General features: G+C 36.3%; 1 long non-coding RNA gene across 1 annotated transcript; it reads left to right on the top strand.

Annotated features, from left to right (window-relative positions):
* The first annotated feature begins 8196 nt into the window (after positions 1-8196).
* Positions 8197-9068, top strand: LOC121954394. Its single transcript, XR_006106574.1, has 3 exons — positions 8197-8267; positions 8621-8670; positions 8953-9068. It is a non-coding gene; the product is annotated as an uncharacterized LOC121954394 (long non-coding RNA).
* Positions 9069-15297: the final 6229 nt, after the last annotated feature.

Here is a 15297-nt window from a genome sequence, read left to right on the forward strand (position 1 = left end):
ACTATCCGGCAGACCCTCCTCTCCAGTACCCCTGAATGGACCTTACCAGGGAGGCTGAAGAGTGTGATCCCCATATAGTTGGAACACACCCTCCGGTCCCCCTTCTTAAAAAGAGGGACCACCACCCCAGTCTGCCAGTCCAGAGGCACTGCCCCCGATGTCCATTACTTTTATAGTAATGCATCATATTTTATGGTTAGAAGACAACATAACAGACAAAAGGCCGTCCAGTAAGGCCTGATGTGCCGTTGATCATGATTGCAAACTCCTGTTCAGACACTCGCTCACTTCCTCGTGTTTCATCATATACAGTCTGACTTATGACAAACAGCTTAGCCTTCCTGACACTGCAGATAGTATGTTCTGCTAAATATTTCACTCCACTCGGCTGCAAGCGTCACAAAGTTATCAGATCTCACTTGTGTATTATCTGTTAACAAGCAAATATTGAAAAGAAGATGTTATGAAAGTTGTATGGAAATGCAAAGTAGATGTTTTGGTTCAGAGGCACATTTAAAATACATGGTTTTGGATGGAAATGTATGGACAGGCTAGTTTTATCAGCTGATATCATCACTGAGAAATCAGGATCAGTGTATTTGTTGGAAATTGTGGTGGAATAAGTACATTTATACAAGTATAGTTAAGTACGGTTTTGAAATACTTAAACTTGAGTGTTTCCATTTAATGCTACTGGATGCTTTATTGTACTTTTTTTGACAGCTAAAGTTAATTTAGTTAATTTAAAGGATGGGTTCAGACAGCTGAGTCCGTTTGTCTACTAGAGATTGTTTCCTTCTTGACTCCAGTGTTAAAAATCAGGCCTCACTGTGTTTCCCTGCTGAGCTTCAGCAGAAAAAAGTACAACATGAGCATGATTTTCTTCCTTAAGACTCTAATTTTGGAAAATATGACCTCAATCTGACTATAGAATATTCACAAATACAGACAGGGGAGGGGCCAACCGACTTTATCATCTTAAGTTCATATAGCCTATGAAAATTCTTTACACATAACAGAGTATACATCTCTTTTAGGTTGCAGTATTTTCTTTTTCATATTTCAAGTTTAAAATAATTTTTGCCATAATATAGTTTTGGCACCGAATGTCAGTGCGAGATGTTGGACTCTTACAGACAGATGTTACATTTTGGTTGGATTGTAAATCAGATTGATCATATTTTCATTGTCTGTCAACATTAGAATTTCGCTTTGTGTGGATGTTAACACTATGATATTTTGCAGATTTTGGGTTTTGTTCTCCATACCTCACAGCTAAATGTTGTCAGTTTACATCAAGATGATGATGAGACGTTTGTAAAATGTTAGATTTTGGTTGACAACACAACTTAAAACAAACAAAATATGAACATCAGGTGTTGTCAGTATTCTGCATTAAATTGCCGTTGGCATTAGATGTCCTGACATTGAAGTTTGTTCACCAAACCTAAATTTGACTAAACATCAATGTGTAACGATGTAGGTGGCAATTTACTGTCATCTCATATTTACTGTGACTGTCATGTTTTATAGTGATATTCATCCTTAAGATATCCAGCCTCAGTACTCTCATTAACAACTACAGGCTTGTTACAGTTCCAAAAACTTAAAATTCCTGATGTTTTTATTTTTTTAGTGTTGATATAGTATTTTTTAACTGTCAAACATTAATATTTGCATGGGCTCCGTGGATTAGACTAACTTTTTGTGTTTGTGTTTGTGTCCCTCCTCAAATGGAAAAGAGATGTGAAAACTCAAAAGAAACTAACCAGGCCAAGCAAATAAATCTAATTCAAATAAAAGCCTGTTTGGCTGCAGAAAAAAATAGCTGAGGAGATTAATTCGGTGATGGAAGTCATTGTAAAGCAGAAAAACTGTATTGAAACTGCTGCAGTAATGCGAAAATAGTATGAATAACTTGAGACGTGGGTGTAGTAATGAGATGAGACATACAATATGTGCATAGTTTTAACTCTTACAACCTATTTTTTTTATGGAAGTTCTGCTTTTTAAATGGTTTTGTGGTGCTGGGGAAGAGAGGGATGACATTGCAAAGGTCACAATACTGTCTTCAACATTTCACATTCACAAGTCATTCTTTTCTACGTGAAAGTTACATTTTTTAAAGGCCCTGAGATATAAATAAAATTCAAGTTCCTATCCTGTTTTTATCGTTCTGCTGGCTCTTGCTGCAAGATAAATGTGAATTTTAAAAAAATCCAAAAAGAGTTTAAATAACAGAATTTCTTTCTCTTTCTGTAAATCTATTTCTTTTTTTAAAAAATTGTTTTAATTGAATTGAATATAATTTTATTTATATATTCATTCATTTATTTTTTGATAATTTATCACTTGGAGTTGTTAACATATCCAGAAAAAACGTGATTTGGGGTGACCAGCTTAAACCTCCTATCGTTTAGCCATTTTATGAAACAAGGACAAAAATACTTAAATTTATGAATATTCTTGCACACTAAATTATTTAAAAGAAAGTTTTAAAGGATATGTATAACTTTATATTTTTTCTTAACTTCCATTCAGCTTGTAAGAAAGTTCCCTTTATGTTCAATTATGTCTTGTTAAATTCTATTTAAAATATATATAGCCTATATATATATATGACTAAACTCTCTGTTTTCTCTTCATCTGCAACATTATATTATTATTTTCTTTACCTTCTGGATGTAAACATACTTTCATTCATTTAAATGTGATCTGGGAGTAATTAATCTCACCCCCTGTAGCTGGTAACATTTAGCAGAGCAGTATCACAGTCGGAGGTGTGACTTTGAACACCTAATTATGAGGCAGTTTACTAATGTCTTTCTCCTAATCTTAAACTGTAACTGAGGGTGAAGGCCAAGAAACATCCACAACTCCATAACTCGCCACAGCTCTCTGTCACTCTGTATTTGCAAGGCCACGCCCACTTTTAGTGATCCAATCAGATTTTAAAACTTTCAATTTGCATATAAAAAGTTAAAAGTAAACCATAATACTACATAGAAATTAATTTCCCTAAAGGATTTAGCTTTTAAATGCGGATGTGACAGGGCCAGTTACATGCTGGACGGGTGCACATACTGAGGGAGACTGAGGTGATGACAGCAGGTGTGTGAGCAGGTGGAGGATCAGGAGACACATTCAGGGACACACTCAGAGCAACTGGTGGCATCAGAAATGACAGGAGAGGCACAAGCAAGAGGCAACCACCACCTACCCACCCAGAGAAAGTGAGGAATCCACAGACACAAAATCCAACTTTGTACCTTAATTATGAGAAAACACAACAACAGTACAGCGCCTAGTCACACTGTTTATCTGTATATCCAGAAAATGTAAAGTTTTAAAGGTGAGGTGTGTATGATGTGGGGGATTTATTGGCGTCTAGCAGTGAATTACAGATTGCAACTGGCTGAAACTCTTTTTTTTTTACCAGGAGCTGAATTATCTGCAGAGGCCTCCACCTCTAAAAAAAACCCAACAACAAACAAACCAAAAACCAAACAAACAAGTGGAAGTAAAAAAGAAGAAGTGGTCATGATATGTATGATTTGAAGGAATTATATTGCATTTACTGTGAAATTAACATTATCCTGATTAAAAATATATAGTGACCTGTTAATGTATAATGTTATCTGTGATTTTATAGAAACTTATTTTAGAGCCACTGACTGAGCAGAAAACACCACAGACACATTCAGTAGTTCAGCGAGAGCCACAAGTATGAATAATCTGTCTCTGATTTTCTGCATCACTGATAAACTGCAGGCTCCTGTGGGGAGACTTTAGCTATACTGTAAATGAGTGATTTTGTTAGGAGGCATTTATGTCACATTACAGCTCAACCAGTTGTATGAAGAGTATTATTAATGTTTTTGGTTCTTATGCTGACACTTACAGAGTGACATGTCTCAAAGAAGTTGTGAAAGATGCTTTTCCAATGATTTCAAGCTGAAACTCAGAACATGACCTGCTCCCGACCAGGTAATGTTTGACACATAAGTTACCATGGCGATACAGTCGGGTTAAAAGAGAGCCACCTTTGTAGTACAGGAAACCCTGGCTTTAACTCAACAGACGCTTATCGCTAAGGCACTAATCTCGCTTTGTAGTCCACCCCCGAGGTGATAAAAGAACTGTAAAAACCCAAATAAAGCAATTTTTGATTGAATTTGATGTTTGGCATGTTGCTGCAGACAGCTCATCCACCACATACCAATGTGTGGTCACATTTTTTCCCCAATAACTTCACATACAGAGGCTCAGGAGGTTTTCCCTGCAGGCTGAGTTATCTGCAGAGGTCTCTATCTCACAAAAAAAACAAACAAACAAAACGAGACCCAGTGATTTAAACTGCTAAATAAAGTAGGTATAAGTTATAAATCAGTGTAACTTCAGCGTTGCCCATTGCAGTTGGGCTTTTTACTATGGGGGCCACTGCAAAAATGTTTTGCTTGTCCATTCTGGGCGCCGGTGCAACATGGCTATCTCAATAAATAAGCACTTGCTCCCAATTTGGATTAAAACGGCTCATTCTAAAATATCCAAAACACCACAGTCCTTATTTTCACATGATTATACACTAAAAAAAACATACTTTTTATATTCTTTTCTATTTCTGCTAACACCCCCCCCAAAATCCTTCAAACTGGACCTTTAAGTAAATTGTCATTTCTCTGCTGTAGGCCTCATCAGTAAGCCCTCAGTGTCGGTGAAAACATCCCACACTGTATTTTACCCAGAGTCAAAGGCAAAATGCGGCCCGATGCTAAAATCTAGTTTGAGTTGTTTGCAGGGCAGCTGGTTATTTGCATTTCTTCTGCAACATTTTTCTATATGCCATGTTTCCTTACATCATGTGACCTTGATCCTTTCTTCTTAAAATTTTATTCACACATCCTCATTAAAATGTAGAGTACTTCCTATGATATGTGATGTCCCTTTGATGAGAGCTGCAGGAAAGACAGCTTCAGAGGGCTGTGGCTTTCCGAAAGAATCTGTGTGTGTGTGTGTGTGTGTGTGTGTGTGTGTGTGTGTGTCCATGCACATGCAGTATATTAGGCTGTTTTTGTCTCGTATCAAAGCATCTCTATATGTGAGCTGCACTGCAGTGTCGGGTGCAGTGTTGCAGCTCTTTGGCTCAGTGTTACATCAGCCTCAGTGAATGCAGCTCTGCAGCGGTTTAGACCGACGTACACCGCCGGAGTCATTGAGGCGAATCGAGCCAGCCGCTCCAGAGTCAACCTAACAAATCCAAGCTAAAGAGGGGACAAACCACAAGTGAACCAAAGTAAAGGAAATAAAACCAGCTTAAACAGCCCACAGCAAATGACAATCAGACACAACCAATTTAACTCAAACTAGTTCAGACTAACTTGATATGCACAGGAGACCATAGTACTCCGTTAGACTAATCACAGCAGTCCCGAGCAAATGTGGCAAGGACAAAACCAAACCACAAAACACCAAAACACCCTCTGCCAGAGAGCCCAAACAGGATCCAAGTTAAAAACAGCCAAATCAAACACACCCAACCCAACCTGGTCAAAATAATCATAGTGAAACAGGCTAATAGTAAAATCTCCCTCCAGTCAAAATTAATTAGCACAAACTAAATCAACCAGCCACCAATTAGTCAACCATCAAATAATTCATCCAAACAATGTGAGACAAATTAACCATTTTAAACTGGGCAAATTGACTTGATTTCTTTCGCAAACATGGTTGAGAAAGAGAAAAAAAATTAGCAAGAATTTATTGAAAAAATAACCTTAAAATTAGTAAAAAAAAAAAAAAAAAAAAAAATCCAAAAGAATGGTTTTTTTTTATAAAAGGAAATGAGCTGGAAAGGGGGATTTAAAAAGTTAAATATTTTTTTTTAAATCATTTTAAATATGCAATAATGATAATTAAAAATATTGTTTTTCCCTAGCTTTTTTTTCTCTTTTCCTTCAACATTTTCCCTATCTTTTAAAAAATAATTCTCTAAATATGCTAATTTTCTGAAAACTGTGCAACATTTGTTTCCAATTTGCTCCTTTTTCCTCCCATGTTTTGAATGGCTTTTCACCAGTGTGCTCAGGGTTCAAAGGTTAAAATACTTGTGAAATGTATCTAAAAGCAGCAAAAGGAAGGTGATGTCCCCCCAGGTTTCAAAGGGTTAAGTAATGAATCTACTGACTTTCTAGCTAAAAGAATAGATTGACACATTAATAAGTACTGTACGCTTATTTGCTTTCTTGCCAAGAGTTAGACGAGATGATTGATGCCGTTTCAATGTTTGTACAGTAAATAGGAAACTGCAGCTAGTTTCCTTCGCCAAGCACAAAGGAAACAGGAAACAGAGAGGGGAGCAGCTAGTCTGGCCCTGTCCCAATAAAATATCCAGCTTCCAACCTCTAAAGCTCACCAATCACACTACTATATCTCGTTTGTTTTCTATGCTAAGCTTTGCTCACTGGCTTCTGGCTGTAGTTTCATATTTACTGTATAAATATTAGGGTGGTATCAATCTTTTTATAGAAGTCTGGGCAAGAAAGCACATGAGCATTCAAATAAATACACCCAAAATCAGCCTACTTCTCACTAATGAGGAGTAAACGTCCAAGCATATTCTACAGCCAAATTAATCAGCGTTTGTTCTTTAAAGGGACAGTTCACTCCAAAGTCAAAAATACATTTTTTTCCTCTGACCAATTTTCTTTCTGACAAACTACTTCTGCCAACCATCTCACGATGATATGATACATGATAAAAGGCTGCAAACGTTAATAGTATGGCTGGCAGGTGTTTTCTAGTAGAAACTGCTCACAGCAAGGTCTGTGGATACCCTGGACAGAGGAATTATAAATGTATTTTTTTGGCACCTTGAACACAACAGTAACATTATACAGTATTAGGAAAAGGCAGACATCTCTAAAGCCAAATCTCCAACACTGGGCAACTCAATAACAAAACCAAAACAATCTAAGCCGATAAATAGCACTGCTGGTAAGAGGAAAAATGTGTATTTCTGGTTTGGGGTGAACTGTCCTTTTAATTTTTTTTAACAGTAATAGTTCATTTTCTTATTGGTTATTGGATGTTTCCTGTTCAATGTGTAAAATTTCATGCAAATCAACACTACTAACCAGAAAGAGATTCAAAGTGAGCCAAAAGACACTAAAATACTTGCAGAGAAAGAAAAGTAACAAAAAAAACCCCCAAAAAGGACACCTATCCCCCCAAAAAAAGAAAAACATAAACAGAGAGATATAAAACCACACAACCACAAAGCAATGCAAAACAACAAAACAAAACAAGACTAAACAACTATAAATAAAATGTTAGTTTGTTGTTGTTCTCATTTGTGACGGTGTTTGGGGGGGCTTTTGCATATCTGTGCCCCGGCGCTGGTTGTCTGATAATCCGCCCCTGCTTGTACCATTGAAATTTGATCAATGAGCCAAAAAATTTGTGACAAAGTTGTCATTCCTTTGTACTGATGATTTAATTGACAGTTTCATGCCTGAATATAACACGTAGAAGTGCTCTCCAACTATGAGTCATGTGTCGCTGTCTGTGTGAAAAATGAATGGGACGATCCACTCCTCCCACTTCACAACTCTATTGTTTTGTAATTCCCCAAAAACCTATGAACAACAATGAATTGATCTATCAATGAAGCAATGACTGTGTGTCTGAACACTATTAAAAACACACCAATCATAGTTGATTTTTTGTCAGTCACACACACCATCACCACCTGCTGCTGTTAATACTCACTGCTGCACCAAATGTGTGTTAATGTGTGGCTTAAAATATTCCCTCAAAATTGCACTGTTTGAGTTATGTTTGCTACAACTACAGTGCCGAGGAATATTTTATGAAAGTATTTAAAATACGAAAAAAGATGAATGTCTATGGATTCATCTGATGTCCGTTTCATGAAAAAGTGACCAAGATAGTTTGTAAATTTAGAGAATAATAGTGAGTGTTTTAAAACTGTGCACCATCTGCACTATGAGACAAAATGTAAATAACAATTTGCATATTGTCCTTAAAGTGCCGTCCATTATATCTGCACACATGCAGCTTACTGTAAAAGGCAACAAACTGAACCGACTTATTGGAAATGATAAATTGTGTTTGACTGATTCACTTCCTGTACTGGCTCGCATGCTCAACTTCACTTCCTGTTTACAGCTCCAACATCCCACAAACCCCTGCTACTCTAATAGGAAATGCTACACACAGGCCCAAAGACTGCAGCCAGCAGAGTTTCAGTAAGTTCACCCAGAGATGACTGTCATGATATACATCTTCCTCTAATTGATTTACCTCTTTAAAGGCCACCAAATCTACAGGCTTTCTTTCCTCCTTTCTTTTTTCTGTCCTTTTCATCTGTTCCTTTATTCTTGATACTCTTGATTGCTGCTTGTTGCTTAACTACTGCCCTCCTTCTGTGTGTTTTGTATATTTTGCATGTATTGGTCTCACAGATGACTGTCATGGCATGTTTGCTTTATTGTGAAACCAGTGAAGGGTGGATGTTTGCACAGGAACTCCAGTCATAATAATGAGTGGATTTTAAAGCATATAGCATGATTATCATGTGTATTAATTTGCTCTTTTATAGGATGAGAACCTTGTGAAATCCTCAGGACCATGAAATCACCTCAGCACCAAGTGAGCATGCATGTTTTTTTAAACTGAAGACATTTGTTTTCTTTCTTTTTGTGGCCTATAAACAGTGGTGGGATGTAACTAAGTTTCCTGTTTACTGGTCTTTGAGGGTACTTGTATTTTACTTGAGTATTTTATTTTGATGCTACTTAATACTTTTATTCAGAGGGATTATTGTGCTTTTTATGTCACTACATTTATCTGACAGCTTCAGGTATTTTCCAAATTATGATTTTTGCATAAAAAATCCACCCACCCATCCATTGTTGTCCCCTTGTTGCCCAGCTACCCTGCACAACTAAGAGCGGTTCAAGGACACTATGACTGATCAGGACTTTCCGGAGCACGCCCCCCCAGGTTGGACTCAGCCCGAAAATACTACTTGGAGCCGCCTCCCTGTGGGCCCACCACCCACGGGGAAAGGGATCGTGGTCGGGTGTGTTGTGTGGGCTCCAGGCGTGCTGATCCTCGGCATCGTAAAAACATAAGATGAGTTGATAAAATGTGATCTTTTGTTATAAATTAAATTACCAAAGAGTTGCAACAGTTATCTGAATAATTAATCGGTCATTTCACAGAAATTAAATTGCCAACTATTTTGATAAACATTTAAGGCTTTTTGATTTTTTTTTTAAATATCATTTTGAGTTTTGGAGGATGTAATTTTTATTTTTGTTAACACTTTTGAGGTTGTATTTATGTTTCTTTATAGGGAAAAAAATATTATTATATATATATATTATATATACAATATTTTCTATTTTTTCTTTTTTTTATTTTGAGTTTTTTTTTGTTTAGATTTTTTTAATGCTTATTTCCTTTTTTGTAATTTTAGTTTTGGGGTGTTTTTTCTGTTTCTTCTGTAATTATTTTAAGTAAGTAAGTAATTAAAGTACATTTTCCTGATAATACTTACTTTTACTTCAGTAACATTTTCAATGCAGGACTTTTACTTGTAACAGAGTATTTTCACAGTGTGGTAACAGTACTTTTACTTAAGTAAAATCTGGATACTTGATCCAGCAGTGCCTTTAAACTTATATAATGTGACCAACTTTGACTCTTTGAAATATGTGCTGGCACTGTGTTTAAACTCTTCCTTTAATGATTTCTCTCCTGCCTTCATTTCTTTATGACAGGATGAAGACCATGATGCATGAATGCTGAAACAGTTGCCCAGGATCATTTGTCTTCAGCGGCACGAGGGGAATTTGCAAGGTAGGAACTTTACAGACACAGCATCAAAATCACACAGCAGCTGTAAACTTCTCAGTTCATATTTGTCTGTGCAAACAGGGTTTTAGCCACAGAAGATCTACAGTATCTGCTCAGGTCTTTATGGACTTGGAGTAGTTGTTAACCCTTTAAAACCTAATCAAGTAAGTTTTTGCTTTCTTTTAAAAACATTGGGAGAAAGCAACAAGAAACTTAACAAGACATGGACCCAAAATTAGAAGAAAAAAAAACTCTGATAAAAAGCATAAATAAATAAAAAGTAAAAACCAAACAAGAAAATGACCTAAATAGGGCTTAAATAAATAAAAAAGAAAGTATTTATTTTATATATTATATTATATATTTTTTTCTGTAACATAATTTTAATAAAATAATCAAATTATTATAATAATAAATAAAGTTTTCTGGAATTTTCCTATTTAATCTTTTTTCTTTTTCTAATAATCCCACCATCTAAACTTTTAGGTAATTTTCTTGTCACCATTTAAAGATTTTTCTGCTGTTTGTGGGAGATTTTTAGCCAGCCATTTTTTTGTCTGTATGCATCACAAGAAAACTGATATCAGTCTAGGTTTCAAGGGGTTAATTTGTTTTGTTCCCTTTAATTCCAGCATGCTTCAGTGGTATAATTTCTTGTAACCTTGTTTTCAGACTTGACTTTAATATTATTGTTATATTTAGTGTTTGGGAAGTTTTATCAGCTCTTTCTTGCCCTGTGTCGGTTCACAAAGTCACAAGGGCATCCTCTTATCTTCCCTCTCTTACTACATATCCTGTGGGTCGTTTTTTCTCAGTAAATGTGACATGTAAGTGTGACAAATGTCATGCGAGTCTGTGAGGGCAAAAGGGTAAAAGTGCCTCCACATGCCAGTCAGTTTTGCATCAGAAAATACAGAACTGTTGCTTATGAATGCTTCTCGCCAAACATTAAGAAACACTTGCACTGGAACAGACTTATTTTTAAATTTTGATGTAACTCAACTGTGAAGAAAATATTGCAGATCCAAATTAACAGTTTTGACTTTGCTCGGGGAAGTTTGGTGCTCAGCCTGCACTGTTACCTCTGTGCCCTCTGGGTTAATGACAGGTTTGTCTCACACAACATATAATCGCTGGCAGTTAGCAGAGCAAACACGTCATTCAGTGAGTCAGAGTGAGATTCAGTGTTATTCTGTCTCATGATATTCCCCCAGACAAAAGAAGCTGTTGTTCTTCTTTGGTTTGAGAACAGTTAAATGACTCTTATTAGAGCAGTTTCTGGAGTTTTTTTGTAAAATATGTTCTGGTTAAGGATGATTTGTGATTTTTACAAAGAAATAAATATAAGTTGAATTAGTTGTATGGAAAGAATGTCAAAACTGCAAAACATCAGATCTGTGACTGTCTGACTGCAGCAGCTCTTAGTATTCAAGCAGGACACTTTTTCAGTGCAGGCTGTGTTTTGCCAAAAGTGGCAGCAACTTTTTTAAAATCGGAAGAAGATATCCAGGCTGTGAAGTGTGTATTTTGATGGTTTTAGCAATCTGGGGGCTTTTAGAGTCTATAATTAAAACCTACGTATGGTGGGTGTTTACAGACAGATTCCTGCGTCAATATTTCAGCCTAAATAGATTTTAAATGTACTTTAGGCTAACAAAAATGAATCAATTATGAGTATAATGTTTTATTACCAGAATAGTATTCAGAGTGAAGCAGGATATGAAACATTTATTATTTCACTTTCAAAGTTACACTATGAAAATTTTTCCTAAAATTGTTTTAAAAAAAACAATACATAGACTCATTAAAATGAATCATTATTAATGACACACCAGCAGTGTGTGGCTATGTATATGTAGAGCCCTGTGCCTGCATTTCCTTCTTATTTTGGTTTGTTGTGATGTTTCAGGGGGTCAACCTTTAGGTAACGGTGTGACCCCCAGCCAATAGCAATGTGAGGTTGGGTTTCTAAGGGTAACTTTGCTGTCTGCGTGTCTGTTTAGGGCAAGGTTCAGCCACATGTACGCGATGCAGACAGGACGAAAGATGTTCTTTTGTCTGAAAGCATACAACATCCATAAATGCAGTACCTTCCTGCATGGCCCTGTGGGTTATGGGTGTGTGCTTTAGAGTGTAACTGCTGCAAAACAATCAGAAAAATCCTGTTTTAATGCCTTGTTCTCGCCGCTCCGTCTCTTCAGTCACTCTCTAGTTTGCATAACCAATTCTGCTCTCTCAGTATCAGTTTTAAATGTTGTTTTTAGAAACAGTAAGCAAGAAATTCTGCACAGCATGCCTTTAAGTAAAATGTACAGAAAATAATCATAATTTGGCCGTTAAGCCAATAAATTAAATATAAAAAAGGTTGTATTTGGTGGGCTTAGATTTATGACCTCTCTGATAACAGTACACTGTTTCAGAGGAGTGTTGTTGTCACCTTAAAGTGATTTTAAGTTGACATTAAGGATTATGTATATATTTAATGGTGAAAATGTTTTATTGATAGTTTATGCAACACAGTGTAATGGTTTATGTTGATTTAACCTCCATGACATCAGTACACAGTGATATAAAATGCTGCTGTAAATCATGGCACATGTTAATCACAGAGACAGTGCAAACTGTGTCAAAAGTTGTACGTTGAACACACCCCCTGCTGAATGGAGCTTTTCCAGTTGAAATGTTGCTCTGTTTGGACATAATTCAGTCATTCTTTAGTGAAAGGAGCCAAACAAGATCAAGTCCAGCTGCGATGCATTTACTATCTGAATCTGAAACCGATTTTTAGAATGAAGTAACTTTAATTTTACCCCATAAAATAACGTTTTAACATTGTCTCCAATGTTAAAAGTCCTGTAACAAGACAGCTTTATTAGATAAGTAAAAAAGTAAAAACAGCAGGATGGAATAACAACCTCAGACTACATGTTGTACAAGCTGTGGTTTATCTGTAACACACGTTCAAGACTTCCATCACAAGACTTCCTCCTCTCCTGCCATGTGCCTCATCATGCCACTCTGTGATATTTCATCAGCCGTTTGACTCACTGTAAAACTGTAAAATAGGCGCAAACACAAACACATCTAATCTCTGTGAAAGACCTTTTAAACCTCACTTAAGTTAAAAATCAGGTATTGCAGAATCTACCGCAGGTTTCAGACTCAAAAGGTTTCACATCTTCAAAAACAAAGGTATCAAAAGCTGCTCCATCTCCTCGGGCAACTAAACAGCCTCTCGCTCCCAAAATGGATTTTTCTCGCTGAACTCCGGGGAAAATGATGTGAGACGCACCTGACTAAAGTGAAAGGTTGAAAGGCTTGTGCAACATCCTTGATAATACTTTTATTTACTTTATTTTGGATATACAGTGTTGCTTTGAGGCTCTGTGTTGCATAGTGTTGCGTGACGTTGAGCTGTTGTCTTGTTTTTGTGTGGGTTTTTTTTTTTTTTTTTTTTTTTTGTATTGTATCCGGTGGCTTCTCGTTGCATTGTGTTGCACTATATTGTATTCGTTAAAATTCCATAAAACTTAGTAATTTTGTTCATGGAATGAAGTATAGGAAGGCTGACAATTACTGCAGAAAGATGCACTTATGAATCCATTTGAAACATCAGTCTTTGTGCCATTTAAAGTCTTTGCTTTGACTTGAAGACTTTTTTTGTTTATCAGCCTGGCACATGAGCTGTAGGTAAGGAGTTAAAAGGACGTAGATAATAACCATGCAGGGAGGTTCTGATGAAATACCCTTCTGTGTTGCATTATGGGAAATGTAGGATTGAGTGTCCTTTGGGCGCATGACCCGTATGTGGAGCTTAAAATAAGAATTCTTGGAATAGCTCTGCTGCTTTGAATTTTTTAAATCTATCTCGTCTTCACGGAAGTGAAATACTGAATCACTGTCGTACTTTTTTTTTTACATCTCCTTTGAGAAAAGCTTTGTAGGCATGGTGTGCTTATCCGGACCCATGAGTCAGTATGGGAATGTCTTCACGAGGACATGAAACAGGAAATATACTGACTCGGATCAAACGTGCTATACTCGGCACTAATAGAAGCTATTAAAAGAGTCAATATTTATAACAAAACAGATACTCTGACAGTCAGTGTGTAAGTTAAGCTTCATTTATACAGCATGTTTTTAAAACATGCAAGTCTTTCACAAACACATGCACACACACTTAAAATAAATAAGTGAATGAATGAATTAATGGAGTTTCAGTATAATACAATATGGAACTCACAACTATGTGAAACACACAAGACCAAAATAAACAAATAAAAACTAAATACATACACACAATTTATGATGAAATATATTGCTTAGTTAGTGACCACTGGTTTTATGCTCCTTTTTTTGATGCATTGTGGGATACTCTGAGTCCACTATATAAGGTCGAATAATCCCCTCAGCACTTTCAGACAGCACTTCATAATGGTAAAGTCACTATATGTGGACTATATAGTGAATATTGTGGGATTTTGAGCACAATCCATGTTTTGGCTTAAGATACCTGTTTTAAGTAGCACAATCTTGGTGGAAAAAAAGTGGACTGCAGTTATTTTATTTTTTTCAGATGTCTCGCTTAGCTGTCAGGCCATCCATTATCCCTGCATGTAGTTATAACAAAATCAATTCATATTTCATGTCACATCAGATTTTATTTTATTTTATTTTATTTTTTTCAGATGTCTCGCTTAGCTGTCAGGCCATCCATTATCCCTGCATGTAGTTATAACAAAATCAACTCATTTATCATGTCACATCAGATTTATCGCATCATTGATATGATATGTATAAAACATACAAATGTAACATATTAATGGTTTGCAGAAACGTACAATGCCAGTGTTTTATACTGGCAAGTGGACCGCTCATTTCCAGCATGTTCTACTGACTTATTAATGGTCACTCGAATCTGTTGAGAGCAAAGGAGGAAGTAGCGTGATGTAGTCGCAGAGCCACCAGATCCGCAGAGAAAGGAGGTTGCTGTGGTTAGATTTGACACGGGAGACCACTGCACTGCTGCTGTTTTGTATTAATGCACCACTGTGCCAATGCATTAATTGTTTTCAAACCTTAACCAAATAGTTATTATTGTAACAACAAAGGACAAAGAAGTAATTTTAACCCAAGCCACAATTTTCCTCATAGTCTGCTATGTTCCTAAAACTGACCAAATCTTAAAGATCCTTTTAAGACGTGTGAATACGTATCAAAATACTCAGCTTTTAAAAAAAATGACTCTGATCTGTTTTTGTTTTGTTTTTCGCAAAATTTTAGTTCATTTCACTTAGTAAGAATAAGGAAAAAATCAAAACTACACCTTCTACGTCACTGAAAAATCCAGAATCTATAAGTTCAAAAGTTAAACAATTACTTCCCTAAAAAGTGAGTTTGCAGTGTCTGTGTATA

The sequence above is a fragment of the Plectropomus leopardus genome, chromosome 15, assembly GCF_008729295.1.
Source record: "Plectropomus leopardus isolate mb chromosome 15, YSFRI_Pleo_2.0, whole genome shotgun sequence".
Lineage (NCBI taxonomy): Eukaryota > Metazoa > Chordata > Actinopteri > Perciformes > Serranidae > Plectropomus > Plectropomus leopardus.